Source organism: Pangasianodon hypophthalmus, chromosome 25 (assembly GCF_027358585.1).
Source record: "Pangasianodon hypophthalmus isolate fPanHyp1 chromosome 25, fPanHyp1.pri, whole genome shotgun sequence".
Taxonomy (NCBI): domain Eukaryota; kingdom Metazoa; phylum Chordata; class Actinopteri; order Siluriformes; family Pangasiidae; genus Pangasianodon; species Pangasianodon hypophthalmus.
Window position 1 is genome coordinate 7,558,141 of NC_069734.1, and position 13,122 is coordinate 7,571,262.

Genomic DNA, 13,122 nt, shown 5'->3' on the forward strand with positions numbered 1-13,122 from the left:
CAGACATCCCTATATACAAACAGGCACTATAGATGAAACACAAACACAAGATCCAGAAAAAATAGGCCTATCCTAAATCTAAAATGCGCACACACACACACACACACACACACACAGGCCCAGAGCAGCGCAATCACTGCAATCTTGTGAGCTGGACAATGAAATATGCATGAAGAGAACACACCACTGCAGAACACACATACACAAACACACCCTCACTCACTCACACACACATAAACACACCCACACACACACTCCAGGAAGCATCATTTTATAACCTAAGGCTTGAGAAGAGTAAAAAAAAAAAAAACAATAAATTGAGTAACAAGTTTGCACACATTTTACTTCTCAAATAACATACACACACGCCTGGAAAACATTATATGCACTATTATTACTCGTTTGAAGGCCTATCATCCGCACATACACACACACACACACACACACATATATACACAGGTCTGTGTGTGGTCACTTGTTTGACTCAAGCTCATCTGTGTTTAAAGTTAGTCTGCGTAGGTTTCTGTCTGATTTTAGTTCTGGCAAAAATGGTGAATGCTAAACATACATAACACACGGGTTTTCCTGAGCTGAAATATGTTTTGCATTTGCATGCATCTCAACCACAAGTTCTAGCTTTTTAGAACCTGTTTACTCCCAGAAGTGAAAAGAGAGAACATTGCATTTAAAGATTTCATTGCATCTGTGGTGCAGAAGCATAACAGACATTTTTACATCTGGTATCTGATTACAACCTGAACTGATTAGACTTGTATCCATTTCACTACGGCATGTAGCTATTCTAAAGCTGGATCAAATCCTGACGGTCGTTGTGTTAGCTAGCAAGGATTTAGACATCTTTATGCAGACTGACTGTTTTTACCATCGCATTTGTTATCCAACATGATCTTTGCAGGCAGGAAGCCTAGGTATGATATAAAGCAAACAAAACATTTCCACATCAGTTAGGTGAAATATATTTATGGTTTGGTAAAAAGTAGATATATCATAGTCTGAAAAACCCCTATTTTGGCCAAAAGCTATGTTTTGTCTTTTTTCTGTTTGCCAGAAATCATCCACAGTAATATATGATGGGTTTTCCCAGATGACAACATATAAATATTAGAGATTGCACTAATCCAGGACCAGTATCAGGCCATCACCTGCAAAATGATGGATCGGATATCCGAGGGGAAAAGATGAACAAATTTGATCTAATCCTGTAACAAATGGAAAAGATCTGAATTGGGATTGTAAGAGTTTTTTTTTTTTTTAACTGGAAATGCTTACATATAAACACTTGATTTTTTTTTTTTTTTATATTATATTTATTTTATTTATATTTTATATAGTTATTTTATTTATATTTTATATATATTTATATAGTTTTTATTATATTTATATGTTACAATTTGTTAAATTTACAATGTAAGAAGTTTTGGTGCAAGTCATGGTTTAGCTATGTATTTTTTTCCCTGTATTTTTTAAGTGTTTCAATTAAAAGTAGCTTTTAAAGATGGGTTTCAAAACTGGCTGATACTAAAAGCATCAGTAAAGAAAACATGGTATTGTGCCATCTCTAATAAATATGTAATATTGTGATACATGAAGCTATATACACAATACATTTAGTTTTTTTCTGAGGATAGAAACATTAGCCAAACCCTCTAACACCACATTGAAATTTTTTATATTTTCTAAACAATCATCTGAACGATCATCTTTCCCATGAGCTTCATATTTATTTATTTGGCAGACGCTTTTATCCAAAGTGATTTACATTTGAGACACTGAGATATAATGCAGGCACTGAGCTGAACAGTTAAACATCATGTTCAGGGGTTTAACAGCGCCTCTTTGGCAGTCCTGGGTTTTGAAAAAGAAATCTTCAAATCACTAGTCCAGAACAATAACCAACGAGCTATCACTGTTACCACAACCTCCGCAATCTTACAGCCCTGATCCACCGCTAACACGTGCTTCCAGAGAGCAACGTGAACCTCAGACTGCTGTGGCATTCCTGGGATTCACAATGGGTTGTGAGTGATAAGATTAAAAAAAAAAAAAAAAACTCTTAGCCAGGACCACCATAGAGCTTAGTGATATGAAAACATACATTACAATAAACATTTTATTAAAAGTCGTTTACAACTTTGTTTCATTACTTATTTGTTATACTATTATTCATTTAAAACATGTGCTTAGCCGAGCTTCTCTATGGCTTCAATGGGTGCTGTGCTTGACCAGGCACAATCACTTCTGCACCCTGATTGGCTGAGAGAAAAAAAGAGAGAGAGAGAGCGAGAGAGAGAGAGAGAGAGAGAGAGAGAGAGAGAGAGAGAGAGAGAGAGATTGTATCAGCACTCAAAGGGAACTGACCATCTGTGCTGCAGCTGCAATGAAACTATTAACACTATCTGATTCACAGAAATAACCTTAATAAGACAAATAAAAAGTCTTAATCGCTATTTTACTGAACTATGCAACTGGTCAGTGTTTTAATCTTACTGTCAATATCCAGAATGTGTTCAGAAAAGGTAATATTAGTCAAGATGACAGCATATCATCATATTAGCCACCTGTAACAGATAGTAGGATACAATTCTTTTAAACACTGTCCCTAAATTAACCACGCATTTCCTGCAATAATCTAGAATTCGCACAGTACACACAAATCGAGTGAATACTAAATAATTTAGCCCATACAGAGGAGTGAATAATTCACAGCAGTTCCACAAAACAAGGAGAAGGAAGGCAGAAGGAGAGGATTATGCATGGAGAGAGGGAACATGGCTCAATAAAATTGGACAGAAAGTGTGAACACAAGAGAGCAGATGAAAGCAGGAACAGAGAAATTAGAGAGAAGGAAAAACCCTGTGAGAGAGAACGATACAGGGTAAGAGAAAAGAGAGAGAGATGAGGGTGCAGCGCGAAAACGAGAGTGCAACAGAGAATGAGAGCGAGCATGTGAGTGAGAGAGAGAGTGTGGATGTGTGACAGAGAGAGAGGGGGGAGAGAGAGTGAGAACGTGAGCAGAGAAGTGATGGACATGCAAAAGAGAGACAGTGAGAGCGAGAGAGATTGATCGACATGCAAGGGACAGTTAGGTAGAGAAGAGAGAGAGAGAGAGAGAGACAGGGAGAGAAAGATAGCAAAAAAGTGGGAGAGGTAAGAGGTAGAGAGGAGGGGAGGAGGGGGGAGAGAGAGAGCAAGAGAGAGAGAGATGTAAGAGAGAGTGGTGGATGTGAGAAAGAGAGAGAGACATATATGAGGGAGAGAGTGGTAGATGTGGGGGAGGGAGAAAAATAGAGAAAGTGAAAAAGAGAGAGAGAGAGAAAGCCATATATAAGGGAGAGAGTGGTGGATGTGGGGGAGGGAGAAAGAGAGAGAGAGAGAGAGAGAGAGAGAGAGAGAGAGACATGAACAAGCACCATAGTGATGGGGGAAGGGCTGAGATATGAGCTGCTGAGCTTCCAAAACAAATGAAAATTTCACACACACACACACACACACACACACACACACACACAGAGGTAGCCAGCTCCAGTAAAAACACACAGGCAGACAGGGCACACGCGCACACACACACACACACACACACACACACACACAGGCAGTAGTGGAAACACAGCGGGCATGAGATTGTCTTTGAGAGTGTCTGTCTGAGAGCTGAGCCTGTCAATCAAGTCAATCTTGACTCTGGCACCCTCACCACTGCCTGACTCCCTCTCTCTCTGTCTCATTCACACACATACACACACACACTTGTGTGCACGCGCACACACACACACACACACACACACACAAACAGACTCTCACACAATAATATGGAGTGCAGGTGAAGCAATGCAGCAAGCATCACAAAAAGAACACTGAGTGTGTTCCTACAACAATGAAAAACAATGAAAATGTAAACTCACTGTGAGATGATCTAAATGAGAAGTGTCTGTGGTCCTACATGTCCAAAGTCCAAGACAGGTAATTTACTTGTTCTAGATAAAAAATTATTAAAACTGAGGCCAATATTGTGGACGTGTTCCTTAGCTTTTAAACAAGCGTGAGATACTATGAAAAAGTTCCAGTTTGACAGCTCAGTCCGCATATGGGCACTGGGCTGAAGGCCATTATGAATTTAACATGGCTGTGAGTCAGTACCATGAACACATCTCATGGTCAGCAGTTCAGCTCACATGCTCATGTTTAAGTAACAACGAGTTCTGTTGCTGCAGTCCGGAGCAGAGATATTAGACTAGAAGATATGATAGAAAACATCTCAAAATACACTGTTTCTCACACATCTCATCTCAGACAGAGATTGTCTAAGTTCAACAATCTGTTCTGACATCATGTACAGAATAAAACATATCAGGGTCGTGCTGTTACAGGAAAATAATCACTGACAGCATGGTGTTATGTGTCATGCTTTTAATCCATTTATAGTTACATTTAATGTTGTGGAATGCATGCAAAACAAGTTAGTTCAAGTGAAGAACAAAGAAAAGGTAAAACTTAAAAATATCCTGGCTGTGCAAGTGTGTACACCCTTTTACAATGGGGCATGTGACCGCGACCAGAATTAACCAATCACATTCAAACTCTTATTCAAAGTCTCATGTTTATAATGCACCTGTCATCAGTGATTCTGATAAATCACTGTTTCTGCAGGATTTTCTTGCCACATTCTTGGTTTCATCCAACTGCTAAAGCCATGGTCCACAAAGAGCTTACAAAGCATGTACGCTCACAAAGAATCACATTGTTTAAAGGTATCGATCAGGACATGGTGTACAAAAGCATATGAAGACCATCAACAAGTGGAGAAAATGGCGTACCACAATGACATTACCACGAACAGGACATCCCTCCAAAATTGATGAAAGGACAAGAAGAAAACTTATCATGGAGGCTACCAAAAGACCTACAACAACATTAAAGGAGCTGCAGGAATATCGGGCAAGTACTGGTCACTCCCTGCATGTGACAACAATCTCTAATATTCTTCTCATGTCTCGGCTATGGGGTATGGTTGCTAGACAGAAGCTCTTTCTCACAAAAAAACAAAAAAAAAACATCCAAGATCAACTAAATCACCCCAAAGCATGTGGCAAAATGTATTATGGTCTAATGAGATCAAGGTAGAATGTCTAGGGCATAATTAGCAAAAAAAAAAACGTTTGGTGCAAAATCACCCAAAGAACACCATATCCACGGTGAAGCATGGTGGTGGCAGCATCGTGATATGGGGCTGCCTCTCTTCAGCTGGGGCTCTAGTCAAGATAGAGGGTTTATTTAGGTAACTCCAAATACCAATCTATTTTGGCACGAAAGCTGCAGGCTCCTTCCAGCACGATAATAATTCAAGCACAAATCCAAGTCAACAAAGGAATAGCTTCAGAAGAAGAAGATCAACATTTTGGAATGGCCTGGTCAAAGCCCAGATGCAAATCCTATCGGAAAACCTGCGAAATGACTTGAAGAGGAATGTGCATAAGACATCGCTTCACAATTTGATAGATCTGGAGCATCTGTGCAAGGAAACGTGGAATATAATCGCCAAATTAAGATGTGCTAAGTTGGAAGACGCTTAGCCAAAAAGACTGAGTGCTGTATTACAAGCAAAAGGTGATTTGTTGGTATTAGTTAAGGGGTATGCACACTTGTTCATCCAGGTTATATAAGTTTTATCTTTTTTCCCTAAACATTTCTATTTGTTTTTCACTTGCAAATACAGGTAGTAAAGATCTGACATGATTTATATTGGTTTAATTTTTTTCATACATCACAAAATCCTGTACTTTTTTACAGCGTGTGTATAGAATTTTTATCTCTGCAAAGCTGTGATTTACCTTTCAGTTGGCACTACTGGCGGAGCTGCTGTTACAGAAAATGAATCACCTTCTGACAGTGCTGTCATATTATATCTGTTAATGAGCATTCAAGATGAATATTGATTAAGACGCATCGATAGCCATCACATCATATCCTATGCTTATTTATGTATGGATCATGATTACATTGAACTAGCAGCTCATTCTACACCTGGATAAACCTTTCACTTTTGCAGTTTTACCCTCATTTAACATCTTATAACCTCATATCTTATAAGAGTATGTCCTGGCAAGAAGACCTGCATTTCAATAGCAAAGACAGTCTATCACTTACCGGTTAGCTTCCCAAGTTCTTCTGAACAGTGAAAAACTTTCTTGCTATTTAAGAACTGCGTGTGATTCACACCTGTGACCTCCTGAGACTGCCGTGACACCTGGTCTTGGAGGTGTAAGCCAGCACAAACCCACAGAGGTAAACGTTTCAGGATGGCAGTGTGGCAGTGCTCTGGGTGACAGACAAGGTCACATTTCTTTTCAGAAATTATAGTTTGACCTTCTTTAGTCCCGTGAAATCCAAATGAGTACACTGTTGTCCTCAAAAATCATGTCCTTTTCTGACTATGTGAATCTGTCCCGCTGTGTTGGGACAAATGGTCATGCAAAAAAACTTACAGGTGATCAAGACACCTAGATTTCAAGGAAAGCATAATCAAATCATATCAACAAGCTTATAAGTCCAAAGCAGACTGTTCCTTGCAAATGTGATTCTCTACACACTACACTGCTACTAGTCCTAATTAACATTTGCTACAAGGAAATTTACATTTATTAGAGCTAGCAACAGTGCTTATGGAGGAAGTGCATATAAAAGAGCACAATGCTGGAATTTTTTTTTTTCTATCTGAAAGCCAGCAATTACTAGCAAAGCTGACAGGAGCACAGATTTGTGGTTGACAAATAAACCAACTGACCTATATCATCTGGCTGACATGAAGGTTTTTTTTTTTAAGCATCAACCAATTAACACGGAAAGGTTATATGAAAGGGTAGCCAACCCAAATATTGTACAGATCAAGTCAGACACTATTAATCATTACCAAAGTAGTACTGTGTAAATCTGATAAGCATTTTAGGTGTAATATTTAACATCAATAACTATTATGTTCTGAGATTTTAGCCTTATCAGTCAAAAAAACCATACAGCATTTCAGGAACAGTACAACGATGCCATGGTAGACAAACACATGAATACAGGTGGGCCAGAACAGTGCACACAATTTTCAATATGAAACGCAAATAAATTGGCTGAGTGGATTTGCCTGGTTGGTTGATGCTGTGAATTCTACACAAGCTGCTCTATATACTATCCTTTTTTTTTTTTAATCTAAATGCCCTGAGACATCAACCTGCCTGATGAATGTCAGACCATCAACCATAGTTTCTGGTAAGCGATTGAGTTCCTAGCACACGTATAGCCTACATACATTATATGGTTACGTGACCTACTAATGATCGAGGTTCTGCATAGTGGAGTACTTGACAACTTGTGCAACCAAAAGCCCTACAACAAGCACTTTAATAAAGGTCACTGCCTTCTCTGTGACTTCATAGTCTGTGTGTGGCAATCATTATTCCCGTGTGAACTGATCATAATTACTACACATGTCCTCCAGCAATATTACTCAACAGACATTTGTCCTGAAATCTACTCCCCCCGAAATAATACTTAAGACTTTGACATACACTATATGGCCACAAATTTGTGAACACTTGACCATCACATTCATATACATTTTTTGAACATCCCATTCCAGATTTAGTCCCCCCCACACCCCCCCCCCCACACCCCCTTTGCTGTTATTATAATCTCCACTCTTCTGGGAAGACTTTCCACTAGATTTTGGAGTGTGGCTGTGGGCGTTTTTGATCATTTAGCCACAAGATCATTAGTCAGACTACGATGTTGGACGAGGAGGCCTGGGGTGCAGCCAGCGTTCCAGTTCATCCCAAAGGTGTTCAGAGGGGTTGAGGTCAGGGCTCAGTGCAGGCCACGAGTTCTTCAACACCAACACCAACCAACCAGCACAAGGGCATTGTCATGCTGAAACAGTTGGACTCTTAGTTCCAGTGAAGGGAAACAGTAAAGCTACAGCAAACACATCCTATAAAATTACAGACATCCTATAAAATTCTGTGCTTCCAGCTTTGTGGCAACAGTTTAGCGAAGGCCCACATATGGGTGTGTTGGTCAGGTGTCCACAAACTGTTGGCCATATAGTGTACTGCTGAACATTGAACGATGCTGTTTGTAACAGCGGGGGCAGCAGCATATTAAATTCTGTAGCATACGAAACCATCTTTACTTATCAAATCCATCCAAATGTCTCATTTAAATTCATCAGAATGCCTTACACACATGCAGTGGTCCCAGGCACAGGTTGTGGGTTAAAGCAAGCTGGAGCTGATATGCCAGAAACACTGTCTTACCTGTCCGTCACTGTGACTCTGCCCAAAACTAGGCATCTGTTAATCTTTGTACAGTTACAACCACATTCAGATGCACTATGATACTGAATAAGACGCAGTCCAAAAAAATCCTCACTGTCTCACATTCGTGGCATGTACACACTCAAAGTTTACTGTTGAGCTAAAACAAAGTGTCATGTACTACATACGTGATGACATTATATGGCATTATGTCTTACAAAAATGCTGCAGACTCCAACTATTAAGGCAGAGATCCATTCCAGTTTGAATGTGTGAATACGTGTGTATCTTTGTGTGCTGTTTGCATTACACACCAAAATACTAACGCTCACACTGCTGGAAATGTTTAGTGGTAGACGCTTAGGTCTGTTCTAGGATACATCACAGAGAACGAAATCCTCATCCCATGACTAATTTATGTCCAAAAGCCTATACCACTGCGGCTGTAATCTATATGTGTGTGATCCGGATCAACTTTTGAAATGTAATCTCACGTGATGAGGTCAGGAGAAACAATATAGGATTGAGACAGATACTGGGTATATGTGTGTGTGTGTCAGAAACGAACCATGGCTCCAGATTCACAGAGCTCCATCATCACTTTACTATAAAAACACACACATACCAACTGAGATCAAACTGTCTCCTGGCTTCCCTCTTTACAGGATGCTTTTTACTGTGGCTGAAGCATGTGTGCACACAAACACGAGAACATTCACACACAGACATACACGTGCACGCACACGCGCACACACACAATTCCCTCCCCCACTTGCACACAGTCTTACTTTACCTCTCTCTCTCTATAGCCACAAGCCCAGACTGTGCTTATTGTGCAAGCCCCACCTTCAGCTCTCTCTCTCTCTCACTCTCACACACACACACATACACACTCCCTCACTTAGATTTCTCTCTCTCTCTTGTGCACTTACTGTCTCACTTTTCTCCTCCTCACTCTCCCATTTCTGTCTGCTGTGCACTCACTTGTGCGCTCTCTCTCTCTCACACACACACACACACACACACACACACATACACACACAGCCTGTCTCATTGCTTTTCCTCTCTCTCTCTCTCTCTCTCTCTCTCTCTCTCGCCCTTCCCCCACTCTCTCCTGCAGCTCGTTGGCTATGGATCAACACTCACATACCTCGGTGCATTGTGCTTTTCTAACACAGTACCAAAGGCGCGCACACACACACCTACACCTCGGCAGAGTCTAAAAGCAGAATCCAGCATATAAAACAAAACCATTCACATAACCACAACACAGGCAAACACACTCCTGCAGGCACAAAAAAAAGCAGCGTGGACACACACACACACACACACACACACGCAGCCTGCTAGCAGAACACAACAAGCCACATCACATGCTTCACCAGAGTGGGTGATTTGCATTCATTTACATTTTTTCATTTGTCCAACACTTTCATCCAAAGTGACTTACAAGTGAGGAAGAATAAAACCTTTCTCCTAAAACTTACCATTTAACATATATCTGAACACTGAACAGCCCTTCTCAAGCTTTCAGCAGCAGCTCTATGAAACCTCAGCCGATGTTCACATAGCAGGGCAAATCTGATTTATTCATGAAATCATTTTTAGAGCTAGTCCTGCTGTTGCAAATTATAAGTACTCAAATTAATTCAGAGTGTAGCATATTCACAATGGTTGCCGTAACTAACAACACAGGCGTGTGACTGCAGGGCAGATGAAAAGTCCATACGGCTGTGTTATAGATTATCAAAAATAATTCGAACAATATCTTTTTGTAACAAAATTCACTGTAACCATTTACATTTCCAATCCCCCCATGTGTATGTCTGCTTACAGCAGGGTTGTCATGGTAACCTGTTTCTCATTGATCACGCTGGTTTCCTATTTTTTTCCCCCACCTCGCACTCATCTTCGTCGCTTGCACGTTTCAAAAGCACCACAAATATATAACACTGTATACAAGCTTCTTCATTCTAAACATAGCTTAAAAACTACAAACCCAGAAGCCCACAGTCTGATCACAATGACACTCTGCTCGTGATTGGTTGATATACCTGGCCTGAGCAGAGGAAAGATGCAGAATTACATAGAGAAATCATTTGTTTTGCAAAATTTTCATCATTAATAAGTCTTTTTTGGTAAGTTGATGTTACTTCTCCTATTTGTAGGATAAAAAACTGCATGTAAATTGTACATTATTTTGTATAATATTAACAAGTTTAAAATGACCCCTTTCTAGTTTTCTATCCATTTTGCCTTCTAAAATTTGGGAGCATCATCTGTCAAGGATCAGCGTGATTATGTTAGCCATCAGTGATATCCGACTGCATTGTCATATCACCCAGCGCTCATGTCCAGTCACGATTCTAAACGTATTCTTTACAGTAAACAGCGATGACTACTGAAGACAAGCGATGTGTATGTTAGGTTTGCTCCTGCAGTCACTACAGGTACTACAGTCAGGCGAGGTACCACCCTGACCTGCCTTCACACTGGTTTTCATCCATGTTTTTGTTCTTGTTGCAAAATTTCTAATCAAGAACAGCATACCGAATGACAACATGATTTGTCTAGCCTTTCTCTTCTGCGTGAAAAGAAATAGCTTTGTACAGAACCAAATAATGGTCAGAACCTGAAATATTACAGAAGACCCTCCTGATGTATAACAGATGATAGAACATTAAGCACAATTGAATATATATATAAATAAAATCTGAGTGTTAAAACCAAAACCACTAACACCTTTTTAACTCAATCAGTAAGATCAGTGTTTCAGATTGCCTCCTGAACATCAGAGGGTTGAGGAAAACCACAACAAACTGCCAATCCTGGGTGTGTACGCAGGTACATGGCTCTCTAGGTGGGTTTCCTTTGCCATGCGGTTACTTTCTGAGGTAAACCTGTGTTCCTCAGGCTTACATATTTCTCTATAATTGTGTATCATAGGGGTGGAGGGAGGGGTGCAGGCTGTGGCGATGCTGACAAAGGCGTTGTTAGTACACGTGTGTCATGTACTCTTGACGTCATTACGAAAACATAAATCGAGCTGGGTGCAAGTCGGGTGTAGCTGCTAGTCAGTTTAATATCTAGGTTTTTTTTTAATTAATAACCCATTAACGAGGTCAGCAATGCTTCAGGGTCAGGACTGTAAATAAACCTAACGAGTTATTACCTGTAATTACACACATTATAAAACTGAATTAAATTCTATAAACTACGTGTGAATGTGCGCTGTCTTGAACAGCAGAATTCTTTTACAGTGAAGCAGCCTTCACAACACGTTGTTTCATTTTACTTAATTTACTTGCGAGTGACGGCTAGCATTGCTGTATCTGTTTAGCACTGACAAGCGAAGATAAGACGCATCAGAGAAAGATGTTTTTGTTGCTTGGCTCCGAAGTCAGACAGCAGGTTATTAAGGTTTGTATAAGATATGAATTAGGCAAAAAGGGACCACATATTCCAACACAATATGAGATACAACACAATTTATTTTTGTCGAACTTAAAGCTGCAGACACCGTGCTTTCCAACAGACATTTAAATCATCCAACCTGATAGCTAGTGTGATAGCTGGACTCTATCTGAGATTCCCAATACTATCGCCAAGCATCACAAACCTAGTGCTTTGACTGCTTTGTGAACTCGTATCGACTGTTATTGCTGTAGCACGGTCGACAGGTGAATTTTTTTCCAGCTTCTTTGTGTTGGGGCTGAATTCTGCTTTACCTGTACAAATGAAAATGGACATGTAAAATGCTACACCGGCAACAGGACAAAAAGAAAGTAACTGGTTTTAAGCTCTGGTTTATGAAAGTAGACTCCTGAAGCAAATGCACGTCAGAGTGAAGAGCAGGGTTTCAGTCTGGTTTCCCGTAACAGAAAGGGGATCTCCGTCTGGGCCAGTGTTTACACACAGCGACTTATATCTGTCACACAACACTTTTCAATCAAGTGGAAATACTGACAACTTCACTGATAGCTTTTGCAAACAAGAACAGATGAGCAAGTGTACAGGGAGCTGAAGTGGCTCTGCCCACCGAACCAAAGCATTCTCTCTGAGTCTCTGAGGGAAATTCTTAAGAAGGATGTAATGATTTATACTCTTAGGAAAGATGTAATTATTTATACAAAGGTGTCTGGAGCAAGAAGGATCATTTTGTCTGTATTTAGAAAGATGTAATTATTTATACAATGAAAAATGAAAAACAATCATTATGATGATTTTGATTTGTTTCAGTTATTTTGGATGACTAAACTACTCCAATAAACATTTAATAAGTACATATGCTTGCTATTACAGCGGTCGCTCTTTCTTTGGTTTGTTATGCAAAGTAATGAGGCAAGTCTGGCTGTTGCCGGACTGCAGTCTGCATTTAGAAGCATACAAGAAATTATTTTTCCTGACATGTAATCTCTAATTTCTAATTACTGCTCTGTATCACATCATGAAATGTTTCTTGAAGTTAACATTTAATTTTTAATTTAATTAAATTAATATCACTAGATTTTGTATTTCAAATCAAAGTTTCTTGAATTTATGTCTGTGGCTGGTTTTCGATATTTGTCACAGTTCCAATGCCAGTGATGTATAAAAAGAACCTGTGAAAATTTACATATACAATATCAAAAGAACGCACACTCATGTCTTCATTAATTTAGTTACTTTCAAATTTTGAAGTTTTTTGACACATCTCTGGCTGTAAAGTAGTAAGGGGCCGTCATCGAAGTGTGTATCATTACTCATACATACCAAACAAATCCCATCAAACAACTTTAATCCAAATGTGAAAATAACTGCAATAGCC

The 13,122-nt window shown here is 39.7% G+C and overlaps 1 protein-coding gene across 2 annotated transcripts in view; it reads right to left on the minus strand.

Annotated features, from left to right (window-relative positions):
• pias1a (protein inhibitor of activated STAT, 1a) overlaps positions 1 to 13,122 on the minus strand; it is a 54,892-nt gene that overhangs the window by 29,781 nt on the left and 11,989 nt on the right. Inside the window, exons 1-2 of one of the 2 annotated variants that reach the window (XM_053229426.1) lie at positions 5,847 to 7,614; positions 3,921 to 3,992 (exon numbers count right to left, since the gene is read on the minus strand). The exons of the other annotated variant lie outside the window; for it this stretch is intronic. The gene's annotated coding sequence lies outside the window, so the exon portion shown is untranslated. Of the gene's footprint in view, positions 1 to 3,920; positions 3,993 to 5,846; positions 7,615 to 13,122 lie in introns of those variants that run through there. 2 annotated transcript variants of the gene reach the window in all.